This window comes from Bombina bombina, chromosome 7, assembly GCF_027579735.1.
Source record: "Bombina bombina isolate aBomBom1 chromosome 7, aBomBom1.pri, whole genome shotgun sequence".
NCBI classification, from domain to species: Eukaryota; Metazoa; Chordata; class Amphibia; order Anura; family Bombinatoridae; genus Bombina; species Bombina bombina.
In genome coordinates, this window is record NC_069505.1 from 47,839,583 (window position 1) to 47,855,898 (window position 16,316).

Genomic DNA, 16,316 nt, shown 5'->3' on the forward strand with positions numbered 1-16,316 from the left:
TGTGCATGCTCAGTCAGTGGAATGGGGACTATACAGACTTGTCTCCGACGATACAAGTAGATCAGAGGACCAGAGATTCACTCCGTTGGTGGCTGTCCCTGGACAACCTGTCACAGGGGATGAGCTTCCGCAGACCAGAGTGGGTCATTGTCACGACCGACGCCAGTCTGGTGGGCTGGGGCGCGGTCTGGGGACCCCTGAAAGCTCAGGGTCTTTGGTCTCGGGAAGAATCTTTTCTCCCGATAAATATTCTGGAACTGAGAGCGATATTCAATGCTCTCAAGGCTTGGCCTCAGCTAGCAAAGGCCAAGTTCATACGGTTTCAATCAGACAACATGACGACTGTTGCGTACATCAACCATCAGGGGGGAACAAGGAGTTCCCTGGCGATGGAAGAAGTGACCAAAATCATCCAATGGGCGGAGACTCACTCCTGCCACTTGTCTGCAATCCACATCCCAGGAGTGGAAAATTGGGAAGCGGATTTTCTGAGTCGTCAGACATTTCATCCGGGGGAGTGGGAACTCCATCCGGAAATCTTTGCCCAAATTACTCAATTGTGGGGCATTCCAGACATGGATCTGATGGCCTCTCGTCAGAACTTCAAGGTTCCTTGCTACGGGTCCAGATCCAGGGATCCCAAGGCGACTCTAGTAGATGCACTAGTAGCACCTTGGACCTTCAAACTAGCTTATGTATTCCCGCCGTTTCCTCTCATCCCCAGGCTGGTAGCCAGGATCAATCAGGAGAGGGCATCGGTGATCTTGATAGCTCCTGCGTGGCCACGCAGGACTTGGTATGCAGACCTGGTGAATATGTCATCGGCTCCACCATGGAAGCTACCTTTGAGACGAGACCTTCTTGTTCAAGGTCCGTTCGAACATCCGAATCTGGTCTCACTCCAACTGACTGCTTGGAGATTGAACGCTTGATCTTATCAAAGCGAGGGTTCTCAGATTCTGTCATTGATACTCTTGTTCAGGCCAGAAAGCCTGTAACTAGAAAAATCTACCACAAAATATGGAAAAAATATATCTGTTGGTGTGAATCTAAAGGATTCCCTTGGGACAAGGTAAAAATTCCTAAGATTCTATCCTTTCTTCAAGAAGGTTTGGAGAAAGGATTATCTGCAAGTTCTTTGAAGGGACAGATTTCTGCCTTGTCTGTGTTACTTCACAAAAAGCTGGCAGCTGTGCCAGATGTTCAAGCCTTTGTTCAGGCTCTGGTTAGAATCAAGCCTGTTTACAAACCTTTGACTCCTCCTTGGAGTCTCAATTTAGTTCTTTCAGTTCTTCAGGGGGTTCCGTTTGAACCCTTACATTCCGTTGATATTAAGTTATTATCTTGGAAAGTTTTGTTTCTGGTTGCAATTTCTTCTGCTAGAAGAGTTTCAGAATTATCTGCTCTGCAGTGTTCTCCCCCTTATCTGGTGTTCCATGCAGATAAGGTGGTTTTACGTACTAAACCTGGTTTTCTTCCGAAAGTTGTTTCTAACAAAAACATTAACCAGGAGATAGTCGTGCCTTCTTTGTGTCCGAATCCAGTTTCAAAGAAGGAACGTTTGTTGCACAATTTGGATGTAGTTCGTGCTCTAAAATTCTATTTAGATGCTACAAAGGATTTTAGACAAACATCTTCTTTGTTTGTTGTTTATTCTGGTAAAAGGAGAGGTCAAAAAGCAACTTCTACCTCTCTCTCTTTTTGGATTAAAAGCATCATCAGATTGGCTTACGAGACTGCCGGACGGCAGCCTCCTGAAAGAATCACAGCTCATTCCACTAGGGCTGTGGCTTCCACATGGGCCTTCAAGAACGAGGCTTCTGTTGATCAGATATGTAAGGCAGCGACTTGGTCTTCACTGCACACCTTTACTAAATTTTACAAATTTGATACTTTTGCTTCTTCTGAGGCTATTTTTGGGAGAAAGGTTTTGCAAGCCGTGGTGCCTTCCATCTAGGTGACCTGATTTGCTCCCTCCCTTCATCCGTGTCCTAAAGCTTTGGTATTGGTTCCCACAAGTAAGGATGACGCCGTGGACCGGGCACACCTATGTTGGAGAAAACAGAATTTATGTTTACCTGATAAATTACTTTCTCCAACGGTGTGTCCGGTCCACGGCCCGCCCTGGTTTTTTAATCAGGTCTGATAATTTATTTTCTTTAACTACAGTCACCACGGTATCATATGATTTCTCCTATGCAAATTTTCCTCCTTTACGTCGGTCGAATGACTGGGGAAGGCGGAGCCTAGGAGGGATCATGTGACCAGCTTTGCTGGGCTCTTTGCCATTTCCTGTTGGGGAGGAGAATATCCCACAAGTAAGGATGACGCCGTGGACCGGACACACCGTTGGAGAAAGTAATTTATCAGGTAAACATAAATTCTGTTTTTGATTACAATTATAATAAAGTGTGTTTTTTCCTTAAACAAGGTGTTATCCTCATATAAATAAGGGCATTTTGGTATATTTATGTTACTATGATCTGCACATAGGAGCTCCCATAAACCTCTATGCAAATAAATGCATATTTATTCATGTCAGGTGATCATTATTACTACACTGATCACCTAGGTATTGACCCTTATTCAGACATCCCAACTCTCCCGGAAGTCTCCAGCATTGAAATAGTGTCTGCCTGACACCCGCAAACTAAACATAATATCCCGGAAACTTGGCTATATATGGTTAGTGAGCTCTGCCTGTCTAGGGCGGTGCTTGCTTTTACACACTGGGCACCTATCGGCTGAGCGGCTACAGAATCACACCCACTCACTCATATTATGGGAAGTACTCAGTAATGAAATGATGCATACAGATATTCCTGACAGCATATCATACAGGTGTCCAACGTCTTTATTGGCTGTTAGCCTGTCATACCTCCAAGTAAGATCCTTGTATTTCAAACTGCTGCCAAGGAGCAATCCGCTAGCCTCGCTTAATAGAGTCCAAATAAGCGGGTTACTTGTCGGTTCAAACCAAGCAGTTACCTCTGGATAAGCAACTTGTGGATGGATCATACAGCCTAAACTCCCGTTCCTGGTCAGCTATTGCATTTCCGTAAGGCATAAGTCATCTCTGATGATAGAAAGTTCGTAGGCCCAAGTTTGTAGTTACCCCACAAAGTCCCCGGTTTGTTCGCAAAGCACTGTGGGGCGAAACGTGCGTTGACTGAGTGCACTTGCAGAGTACATTCTATCCAGCTGGTCTGTGTAACTATATGCCTACGAACTTTCTATCATCAGAGATGACTTATGCCTTATGGAAATACAATAGCTGACCAGGAACAGGAGTTTAGGCCGTATGATCCATCCACAAGTTGCTTATCCGGAGATAACTGCTTAGTTTGAAGGAGCTTGGAACCAACAAGTAACCCGCTTATTTGGACTCTATTAAGCAAGGCTAGCAGATTGCTCCTTGGCGGCAGTTTGAAATACAAGGATCTTACTTGGAGGTATGACAGGCTAACAGCCAATAAAGACGCTGGACACATGCATGCTATGCTGTCAGGAATATCTGTATGCATCACTAATTTTAGGATGAAATTTGTCTCATTAATGAGAACTTACCATAACATAAGGCAGGTTAGAGAGGGTGTCTTCACCTCGTAGCCCCTGTCAGACACGCAGTGAGAGGTAACCTGTTGACAGTTTTATCCTTTCTTACAGGTTCTGCCTCAAGCAGACATCCCAACTTGTTAGTTGAGCCAATGTGCATCCTGTAAACACCTGGGAGCTGATGATTCACTTTGTAAATTGCCAGTGTTTTCTTTTTATGTATTTTTTTTTGGGGGGGGGGGGGTCCTCCCTGAATTGAGTTTTTGCAGGTTGGGATGTCTGCTTATATAGGGGCTTTATTTTTAACAGGGGCTAATGGGGCTTTAAAACAAGGGGTCTTGGGGGGGTTTCTAGGCCTTTTTGATGGCCTGATAGGAGGGTTAGAAGATCTGTTGTGCTTAAAACGTCTGTACTTTTTTTTTTTTCTTTTCATTTTTTAAAGTGTTTATACTTAAATCCCCAAGACACACACCGTTTGAAAGAGCATGAACCTTTGACACGGTGGATCTACTTTTGGAGCTTTCTAGGGCTTGAACACCAAACTCTCTATTAAGCCCTCTTCACCTTCCTGGGCTTGGTGATGTCACCGGCATGCCCAGATTTCCCAAGCGATGCCGCAGCCCTATAGGGCTGCCACCTCAGCCGTGTTTTCCTGGACATTTATGAGTTACCCATGATGTAGGGTGTGCCGGGAGAAACATTCATTGTGCTATTCATCAGCACTATTCATGTGATGTCCAGAGGCATAACACAGGCTCCGTGTCCAGGAAACCATGGCCGAGGTGGCGACCCTACCTATACCACCAGGGATTAGGTAAGAGTGCAAGGGAGGGGGGGGTGTACTGATCTCTGAAACACGTGGTTGTCATCTGTGGTAAACACATTGTGCCGTTCATGACAGGGATGGGCAAATATTCTGAAAAATTTGAAATTTAAATTTTTTTATACATTCGTCCGTTTTAATCGAATTTCAAATGTTTAGCAAAAATTCTAATATTCTCATTTGGAATTGGTATTCAAATTTGAATCAACATTTGGTAATATTCGTTAGAATATTCTAATTTTATGTTGATTTTCAAATATAAAATCAAATTTTAAAAAGCTATTTCGACATAATGCAAATCCATTTTGATTTTGAATGTTCATAATATATTGAATAATCACATTCGTGGGTCATGGAGTCAGAGGGTTGGAGAGAAGGGCCCACATTTTTGAAGCTGCAAGTAGCCTTGGTGCCATTTCAGTGCAGGTTCCCTGATGTGATCCTGCAACTGGAAGTTAAAGGGGCACTGAACCCAAATTTTTTCTTTCGTGATTCAGATAGAGCATGAAATTTTAAGCAACTTTCTAATTTACTCCTATTATCAAATGCTCTTTATTCTCTTGGTATCTTTATTTGAAATGCAAGAATGTAAGTTTAGATGCCGGACCATTTTTGGTGAATAACCTGGGTTATCCTTGCTGATTGGTGGATAAATTCATCCACCAATAAAAAAGTTCTGACCCCCCAAAAAAGCTTAGATGTCTTCTTTTTCAAATAAAGATAGCAAGAGAACGAAGAAAAAATGATAATAAGAGTAAATTAGAAAGTTGCTTAAAATTGCTGCTCTATCTGAATCATGAAAGAAAAAAACTTGGGTTCAGTGTCCCTTTAAGAAGCAGTTTTATTACTAGCCCTACTTATTAACATGTCTGCAGCGGCTGTGGTTGTCACTCAAGATGACTGACAAGCCCTGCTCTCGTGCAGCTGGTTGCATGACAGCAGGGGGCGTGGCTGCATAATAGATTAGCACAGAAATGCCAACGCTATTATTATCTTGTGATCAGTTACACTATAAATCTGCACAAGTGATCTCTCTTGTAACAAGTGATGGTTTTTATCATTATGGAATTAATTCCGAAGACTATTTTAAGAATTATCAGGAAAATAAGGTGGAGCCCCGCGGGGTTCTAGCACAACGGCAGTTGTTAAAGGGACTTGAAACCCCAAATTGTATTTTCTGATTTAGACAGAGTATACATTTTTCTTCCATTTCACTTTTATTGAGGATTAATACGTTAAGTAATAAAAAAAACAACAAGGCAAGACAAACAAAAAAGATAAAAGAGAAACATTGAATCATGGACATGGCAATAACATTCTTATTACAGATCACTTTTATCTATTACATCATAAAAGAAGATAACTTAACGTACCACTTTACATAAGTACTAACTCATATTGCCATGTAGCATTATCTGCATTTACTAAATGAATCAAAATCATAGCAGCAGCAATCTTGATACTGAAAAAAAATGACTTTACATACCATATTATGTAAGTAGCAACTCATGTTGCCATGTTGCATTGATTATGTTTGTTGACACATATGACTTATATTAAGCCTCCCCTCTTTTTCCTTTTTCCTCCCTGATTGACCTCCGCCTCCCCCTCTGCCCTTTGCCCAAAAAAAAAAAAAAAAGGAGGGGGGGGGGAGAAATTAACTTGGATCATATATTTAGTCCATACCCTTCCGACTCCAACCCCCACCCCCATCTCCTACCACAAATTGAGCAAGACCAATTCTGAGTTCCTGAATGGAAAAATTATCATTTCAATTTCATTGGTTGGATAGCCTTTGATAAAGGCTGACCATTTCAAAAAGAATTTTTTTATGTCTCCTTCATTATCAGTGTTGGTATCCCTTTGCTCGATCATGCATTGTTTCTTCAAACAATTTTTTACCTCGGGAATTGAGGGAGTCCTTGAGCTCTTCCAATGTTTAAGAATCAGATATCTGGCGGCTAATATTGTGAGAATGATTCATTTTTCCTGAGGTTGTTGCCGTACTTCCAATTGGACACAAAAAATAATCTGTGCCAGAGTAAGTACCAGAGGAGCAGCCACCAGATTTTTATTAAGCCAAAATTCGACTTTGTGCCAAAATTGGCGTATCTTTGGACATTTCCATAGCATATGGACCAGATCTGCTGCAACAAGGGAGCATTTTGGGCAGGCCCTAAATTCTGAATTATGTATTTTGTAACCTAGGGCTGGGGTAAAGTATGTTCTATGTAATATTTTAAGGTGTGCTTCCCTCCATGTGGCAGAGAGAGTGGCCCGAGAAACTCGGTCTATGGACCTCTGTACACTATTTGATTCTACCAATTCTGAGGGAATTGACCTGGACCATGTCGTTGCTATGTGTTCCAATACAGAAATGCCTTTATTGGCATTAAGAAGTATATAGCAAGGGGTTATCGACATGCGTCCGACTTTTATCAAAGTCAGCCAATTCTCCAATTTTCCCAGATTCCATGACCAATCCGTGTTCCTGGTAATCTTTAATCCATAATGTCTGAGTTGCAAGTATGCAAAGAATTCTTTGTGTAATAATTTAAATTCATTTTTCAATTGTTCAAATGTTTTTACAACATTTGAATCATTTTCAAAGATTTGCTTAACTTTTACCAGTCCTTGTTGGGACCATCTATCAAATATGGCCATTTCCACGCCAGGCTGGAATCTTGGGTTTCCTTTTATTGGTAAGTATTGGGACACGCTGCAGTCCAATCTTAGGGTATTCCCTATTTTCCACCAGGCTTTAATCGGATTCAAAATACTCTTAAGCTTTTTGATTTCTGGGGGTAGCAGTTTAGGTGGACAATGCACCAGACCAGTGAGAAGGTATGGGTGACAGATATTTGCTTCTAGCAAGATATTTGTAACATAGTCTTTGAGAAAAATCCAGTCTGTCACTGTTCTTGCTAGAAAAGCCATGTTGTATTGCCTAATATCTGGCAAGGCTAGACCCCCATATTCCTTTGCCGCGGTTAATTTTATTAAAGAGATTCTTGCCTTTTTCCCCTGCCAAAGGAATTTCCCAACTGCCCTATTAAGCAACCTGATGTCTTTTCCATATAATATTAGTGGGGTGTTTTGTAATATGTACAAGAGTTTCGGGAGAAGAATCATTTTATAAAGGCTATTCTCCCAGATAATGAGATAGGTAAACTTTGCCAGGATTTCAGCCTCTCACAAATCAATGTTAATATAGGTGTTATATTAACTTTGTATAACTCAGTGAAATTTACTGGTATGGTGATACCCAGATATTTAAATGATTCTGAGACCTCTTTAAATGGGCTATCTTTGATTGAATCCCTGTTTTTATTTAACCAAAATAATTCCGATTTGGAAGTGTTTACCATATACCCAGAGAAGGAGCCAAATTGTTGAATGATACTAAGCAATTTAGGTATATTAGACTTCGTATTTGAAATATAAAGAAGGATATCATCCGCGTATAACGCAGCCTTCATTGTATGTTCACCCAGTTTAATGCCCTCAATATTCTGTCGGATCTTTATAGCTAGAGACTCTATTGCAATATCAAAAAGGAGGGGGGACAGGGGACACCCCTGCCGTGTTCCCCTTTCAATAGCGATATCTGAAGATAATGAGTTGTTAACTATTAGTCTGGTAGATGGACATGTATACAAGTTATGTATAAAGTTAGCAAAATTATCCCTGAATCCAAATTTGGCTAGTGAGGTAAACAGATGGCTGAAATAGACAGAGTCAAATGCCTTGGCTGCATCGATGGCGACTATTGCAAGGTCCTTTTTGCCCTCTGCCCCTCTCTCTCTGGTTTGAAAAAATTCTGTTAGCAGAAGAACCTCCCTAATTTTGGAGGCTGAATTACGGCCATGGATGAACCCTGCTTGGTCCTTGTGGATGATATGTGGAAGGCCGCCTTGAAGCCTACGCGCCAAAATTGAGGCAAGGATCTTATAGTCCGAGTTCAAGAGGGCTATCGGTCGATAAGATTCCTTATGACTAGGATCCTTACTTGCCTTCGCGAGCAGAGTTGTGAAGGAGGCTGAAAAATCAGTTGGTATGGTGTTGCCCTCAATAAAAAATTCATTGAATGTTTTACATAAATAGGGAGCTATATCTGAGGTCAGAATCTTATACACCTCATTAGGAAGACCATCTGGGCCTGCTGCTTTATTCATTGGTGATTCGAAAATTAAATTACTAACCTCCTCATTGGAAATTGGACTATTAAGAATAGAGTTCATTTCTGCTGTGATTGAGGGGCAGTTTACCTGACCCCAGAATTGTTCGGACTGGATTTTATCTGCGGTTTTTGCAGAGTACAGGTCTCTGTAATATTCTGTGAAAACCTCTAAGATATCCTCTGTGTTTACCAATAAATTCCCTTTATGAAGAATTTTTTCAATCAAAGGAGGCTTGTTGTCACCTTTGGCTAACTTGGCTAGTAATTTGCCCGATTTATTGCCAAACCGGTAAAGCTTGGCTTGAAACCTCAGTTCTTTCTGTGTTTCCACTAATAGTGCCATAGAATCTCTTTCACTCTTGGCTTTTATATATTTAGCCCAATGGAAAGGTGTATTGTGCAGCAGGTAACGATTATAAGCATTAGTCACAGAACTTGTGACCTCTTTCTCTCTCTTTTTCAATTTTTTTGATATCATAGCGGCGTAAGCCGTTATTTCACCTCTGAGGACTGCTTTAGCAGCTCCCCAGAATATTTCCGGGCGATCAGCAAATTCGGAATTAAAATGTAGGTATTCCCTAAATTTCTTGATCAAATGACTCTTAAATTTAGAGTCATTCACCAAGTAATATGGGAATCTAAATCTTGTAGAGGAGTTTATAAACCGATTTAGCTGTAATTCTAAAGAAATGGGAGAGTGATCTGACAAGGTAACAGGAGTTATTCCTGCAATAATATTCATTGTACATAATCTGTCATCAATTAAAAACAAGTCTATTCGAGATAGAGTTTTATGGGCCTTAGAAAGGCAGGTGTATTCTCTGACATCAGGATTTTGAATCCTCCAGATGTCCTTAACCGCTAAATTCTGGGTTAAAGTTTTGAATATTTTTGCTTCAAGATTGTCTCTTTTTTGTTTCGCTTGTTTATTAGTCTGTCGGAGCCTATCTAGGGGGGATTGCGGCACCATGTTGAAATCACCACCCAATATCACATAGCCTTCTGAATAAGTTAATATTTTGGATTGCAGCGTGTCCCAAAACTCATAATCCAGTATGTTAGGTGCATAGATATTACATAAAGTAAACAATTGATCTTGAATTTTGATTTTCATCATCACAAACCTCCCCTCAGGGTCCCTTTCAGAATAGATTAACTCATGTTCTAGTCTTTTTCCAATCAGAATGGCTACCCCTCTTTTTCTTCCAAAACTGGGAGAGGCAACAACCTCTTTAACCCAAGAGCCTTTCATTTTTTTTATTTCAACTATGTCTAAATGCGTTTCTTGCAGGAATGCAAGGTCTGCCTGCATTTTTCTCAGGTGGGAGACAATTGCTTTCCTTTTAATGGGGGTCGAGATACCACCTATGTTCCATGATATAAATTTAACTTTATCTAATCTTTTAGTCATCTATTAACAAAGATAGGGTAATTGTGGCAGAAGACAGGAATGAGGGTAAGGGGAACAAAAAAAAAAAAAAAAAGGGAGGGAGGGAGAAGGGGAAGGCCCCCCCGCCCCCTCCCCCCAAAAAGGAGAGGGGGAGGGAGGGGGCAGAAAGAAGAGAAAGTTCTAGATATTTATTTAGAATTCTACAATATCTCAATTCAATATTCAGCAGAGAAATTTCCCCTTTTAAGTTCTTAATTCGGTAATGGTCCTCTTCAGAGGACTGTTTTAATTTGAAAAAACCCAAGTCAATTCTGTTGAAGGGCTATTAACCTAATTATTATCTGTTTATTGCTATCTATCTACTTACTATTTAAGTTGTAGATTCTATTTCAGAAAAGAAATTTTCAGCTTCACGAGCATTTTCGAATAGATATACCTTGTCCCTGACCATTATTCTAAGTTTGTGTGGATACAATAGTGTCGCTTTGTATCCTCTTTGTATCATTTTTGTGCATATTGGTGCCAGTTCTTTCCTCTTTGAGGCTGTCTCGGCTGAGAAATCTTGAAACAATAGAATTTTGGCACCATCTAAACTAATTGGTTGTTTCTTTTTAAATTGTTGAAGTATATTAGTTTTGTCAAGATAGTTCAGAAAGCGCACAATTACTGGTCTGGGCCTATTTATTTTGTTGTCAATTGGAGGTGGACCTATTCTATGAGCCCTTTCTATTATTATGTGTGATGGAGGCATTTCTAAGAGTTGTACTAGGGTCTGAGTGACAAACAAGGAAAGATCTTCATATTTTTTGCCCTCAGGTATTCCTATAATCCTTATATTGTTCCTGCGTGATCTATTTTCAAGGTCCTCGATTTTTGAAATTAGCTTTTGGATTTTGGAGTTGGTTTCTTCTAAGTTGGAGCTATGTGAGGTGGTGAGATCCTCTAAATAAGAAACCCTCTGTTCTGCCTCCTGTAATCTGCTTGAGAATTGCCTAATTTCCTGGGAAAGTTGTACTATATCCTGTTTTATCTCAGATCTCAGAGTTTCAAATTTGGGAGTTAGTGCTTCTGATATGTTAGAAACCAAATTTTGAATATTTAAGGTCTCTGTAGCAGGATTGATAATAGGTATGGTGATATCTGCTACATTTTCTGAGACTCCTTTAGTTTTTTTTATCCTTATATCTGCCTGCCATGCTTGGAGAAGTAGTTCTGGGGGTGGTATTAAGAAATCTTTCCATAAGACAAGAAATAACTGTGTGAGGGGAGTGAGTGGCTGTGTAAATGTGAACTTGTAGAATATGGACCCTAAATCAGAATGTGAGACGTGAGTGTGTTGGTGTGACTAGGCGTGATGTGCAAAGTGGGTTATTATGGAGTGTTAAGGTGAAGAAGGAAGGGAGAGAAGGGGGAGAGGAGTGGGGATCTGTGTGTGTGAGGAAAAGAAGAAGGAAAAGAGAAAAAAAAAAAAAAAAAAAGGGGGGGGGGGGGGGAGAAAAGAGAGAAGTGATTTAAGGAGGGTGACCTCTAATTTATTGACCTGTAATACAGGGTGCAAACAGGTGAGATGTATAAATGCCAACAGTGATTGTGCACACACAAGTTAAAAAAACAAAAACTAAAACAGTGATCCACAAGGGGTGTGAGTTATTTAAGTGTTTTACTATGAACTTATTCTCCCAAGCAATGACAAGGTTAGATTAAGACAATCTGAATCTGCTTCCCCTATTCTAACTAATAGAGGTGAGAACCGCTTAACGGTTCCACTTATCTATTGCAACCAGGCAAAATATTCCTAGTTTAATTTGTAGTTAGTGGGGCAGTTTTATGGCCTAACTTCCTAAAACCCTAGAGGAGGATTTTATTTGAAAAAAGGGACTAGGTGTTTTATTTTAGCAAGTTTAATGTCTTACATTTACATGTAAACATTTATATGGTGAAGCAGGAGAATTAAATAACCGCATGTGGGAGTTGTTTCTATCCCCTTAGTTACAATACTTATTTTTAAAGTAGAGTATAATTTAATATGTAGGGTATATTGATGCCTCAAGCACCTGTGACCAGTATTGATCACAGTAATATTAATGTGAGAGAGAAAAAAAAAAAAAAAATAGAAAAAAAAAAAATAGAAAAAAAAAAAATAGGGGGTGTGTCTCTTTTAAATTATGTATAATTCTCAGCCTTTGAATTTGCTTTAGGCTTATAACCTGAACCTACAAAATAGTCCACAGACAAAGGGCCCAAAGAGGTATTCAATTAGCAGGGCGAGGTATTTTTACAATCAGTAAATAAGTTTGTTGAATATACTCTGTGGAATAGCTCCTCCACAGAGAATTAAACACTTCAATGTTTGAAAAAATACAAAGCAAAAACAAATTAGCTTAAGATTAGTACCTTAAATTATAATGCACAGGGATAGTTAGAAGAATGGAAAATTAATTAATGGCACATAAAACAGCAAGCAATACCAAGGTGTGGGTTCCCTTTATCCTGCTATCTCTCCATCACCTCCAATTCCTAGCTTTTGGCTTAATCTTAGACCTAACCTATAGGGGCTAAGTATCCAAAAGAAAAGGTTGATTTTTTTAGTGCCCCTACAGGAAATTAAACACAACAATATTTTATATAGAAGCAAAAACCAGTTAGTATAGCAATATGTTAGAACAGAAAAGTATCTTAGGTTACTATATGCAAGATTACCAGATGGGAGAAAAAAGATGATTAGATACACATAGTAAACGACGACAACAAACAATTTTCGGATTCTCTAAGTCCTGTTTTGCCAGGGATTTAAGAAAAATTAAACTATATGTGTTTGAGTTCATTTAAGCCATAGATTTACAGCAAAAGTTCCTTGGAGAGAGAAGCAGTTAAGTGTTAGTTTGCTAAAGAAGGTAGTAAAAAATATCCTAATATCTGAGCTCTTCCCCTTTTTTTTCTCTCCTGTTTTCTTAGCCCAAGGTTTTATCAGGGAACTTAGAGAGAGTTCATCCCCAGAATAACCTTCTTCATATACGTTTTTTAAGGGGGAGGTAGAGAGAGTCAGTATATTTCAAAAAATTATTATTATTATTATTGACTGCTAAAGTTGAAACATGCAGCAAAGGCTTAATGTTGTATTTTCTAGAGTTCACTGAGGGAGTGCATAAACAGGTCACTTTGAGTATTGTATACTTTACCAACTCCTAGCCAGGAGTGTAGAATGACTGAGCGGCTTTCTCAAAACAAAAATCGGGCTTCCCCTACACGCAGCACCGGTGGGAGGGGAAGGACCGGATATACAAGAAGGAAGTTGGCGGAGTGCTGAGTCACGTCACCCGGTACAGAAGAGCCCAATTAAGGCGTCAAAGGATCGCAGCTTTTTGCATCAAATTGGGCAGCGCAGCAATGAGACGTGGCCCGGGTCCCTCACGCAGCATCGGTGGGAGGGGAACCCCGCGCCAATAGGGATCAGCGCCCAAGATATCACTGCGCCTCTTCTTTTCCCTGCCGCTCAGGACGCTATGATTTAGGGTATGTACCGGCTGTCATCCAGGTCTGTAACATCCGGCTAATCTGAAGTCTTCACCCCAAGTCAAGTATAGGTGCAGTGGTTAGTGGGGTTAAAGGTAAGACTGGAACTGGGATAACAACAGTCAGTTGGAATGGTCGTTGTTTTAGACTGTCCCAGTTTTTGGTTAAAAGTTCAAGTAGGGTTCTGCCCTTAGGACTAGTAAGTCAGCTAGCAAACGCTAGTGCCTGAGAGGGAGAGATCAACAAAGTGCAGACACTGGTTAGCCGGGAATTAACCTCTCTACACTCCTTGATACTTGGTATAATAAGTATATTGAATAGTTATATAACCTTAGTATCTGAGCGAAGGATTCTGCAAGGGTTTTTATAAGTCCTTATGGGGACTGCTGAATGCAGTATAGTGCTTTGGAATGGCACTAATGCAGGTTCCGATAGCGATGTTTTTTTTTGGCTACACAAGCCGCCCTAGGTCTGAGGGTTGAGGCGCAGATTTCCCGCCAGCAGGCTTGAAGGAAGGTAAATCAGAGCAGGTGTCTTGCATGACCATACACCTGAGCTCCTCCTCCGGAAGTCTCCAGAGTATACATTTTTAAACAACTTTCTAATTTACTTCTATTATTAATTTTGCTTCATTTTCTTGGTATCCTTTATTAAAGGAGCATAAATGCATTACTGGGAGCTAGCTGAATACACCGGTAAGCCAATGACAAGAGGCATATGTGTAGCTCCCAGCTCCTGAACCTCTACCTAGGTATGCTTTTCAACAAAGGATACCTAAAGAATTAAAGGGACACTGAACCCAATTTTTTTTCATTCGTGATTCAGCTAGAGCATGCAATTTTAAGCAACTTTCTAATTTACTTATATTATCAATTTTTCTTCGTTCTTCGTTCTCTTGCTATCTTTTTTTTTAAATAGAAGGCATCTAAGCTTTTTTTTAGTTTACAACTCTGGAAAGCACTTTTTTTCTTTTCTTTCCATTTTCAAAGCTTTATTAGTAATGGTACAGATAATTTCCCAAACGTAGTGGGAAGTGAATAACAAGTCGAGAAAAAGACGTAATACATAAAACCAAAATTGTCTCTGTTGACATATTATCTATACAAGAGGATAAGGTAATAGGTCTCATGCCAATAGAAAGCGCAAAAGGAGATATGAGGAGAGAGGGGAACAAGAAGAGGGGGAGGAAGGAAAATGTGAGAAAGAAAAAGAGAGTAAGGGAGACACCGAGTGAAAAAGAAAGGTTAAAAAAGGGAAGAAGAGACAAGGGGATGGGGGGCTCTTATGGAAGAAAAATGGTCAGGCTAGGTGGGCTTGTGGGGGGTAATCTAGGTGCCTAAACTGGGATACCAGTTAGGTCTAAATAGTTTGGTCCAGTATTCCCAGATCGCCTCAAAGAGGTCTATCTTATCCAAATTAAAGAACACATTTCTTTCCATGGAATTGATATAGGCCATGATGTGAAGAACAGAAGCCCAGTTAGGGGGACTCTGCTGCTTCCAAGCTCCTAGTGATTGCAAGTCTGGTGGCTGAAAAAAGATATACACATATGTAGCTCTGGAACTTGGGGAGAGAGTGCAAACCTACATGTAGTAGAGCTGTTTCTGGGGACTTTGGGACTTGAACACTTAACCCCTTAACGACCAAGGACGTGCAGGGTACGTCCTCAAAAAAAAAAGGCAGTTAACGCCTGAGGACGTACCCTGCACGTCCTCGGTGTGGGAAGCAGCTGGAAGCGATCCTGCTCGCTTCCAGCTGCTTTCCGGTTATTGCAGCGATGCCTCGATATGGAGGCATCCTGCAATAACCCTGCATGGCCATCCGATGCAGAGAGAGCCACTCTGTGGCCCTCTCTGCACCGGACATCGATGGCCGGTATCGTTGGTGGGTGGGAGCCGACTTGGGAGGCGGGTGGGCGGTCATCGATGGGCCGTGTAAGGTGGAGGGGGACGGGATCGGGGGCGGAGCTGACGGGGGCGCGCACGGGCAGCGGCGGGCGTGCACGGGGCGGGAGCGGGTGGGAACCGCTATACTACAGAAAAGTTGAATGCAACTATCTGGGGGAAAAGGGCAAAGATAAAAAAAATAAAACAGCAGTCAAAGGGATCTTGGAGGGGTGGGGGGTTGGTCTTGGGGGGGGAGCTACACTACAGAAAAAGGGATTTTTTCTAAATAAAAGCACATTTTTTTCTAAACTGGGTACTGGCAGACAGCTGCCAGTACCCAAGATGGCGCCCATTAAGGCAGAGGAGGAGGGTTAGAGAGCTGTTTGGTGGGGGATCAGTAAGGTTGGCTAAGGGGGGATCCTACACAGCAGCATATGTAAATATGCTTAAAAAAACACAAAAAAGCCCAAATATACCTTTTATTTTAGTACTGGCAGAGTTTCTGCCAGTACTTAAGATGGCGGAGACAATTGTGGGGTGGGGGAGGGAAGAGAGCTGTTTGGGAGGGATCAGGGGGTCTGATGTTTCAGGTGGGAGGCTGAGCTCTACACTAAAGCTAAAATTAACCCTGCAAGCTCCCTACAAGCTACATAATTAACCCCTTCACTGCTGGGCTTAATACAAGTGTGGTGCGCAGCAGCATTTAGCAGCCTTCTAATTACCAAAAAGCAATGCCAAAGCCATATATGTCTGCTATTTCTGAACAAAGGGGATCCCAGAGAAGCATTTACAACCATTTGTGCCATAATTGCATAAGCTGTTTGTAAATGATTTCAGTGAGAAACCTGAAATTGTGAAAAATGTAACGTTTTTTTTTAATTTGATCGCATTTGGCGGTGAAATGGTGGCATGAAATATACCAAAATGGGCCTAGATCAATAGTTGAGGTTGTCTACTACACTACACTAA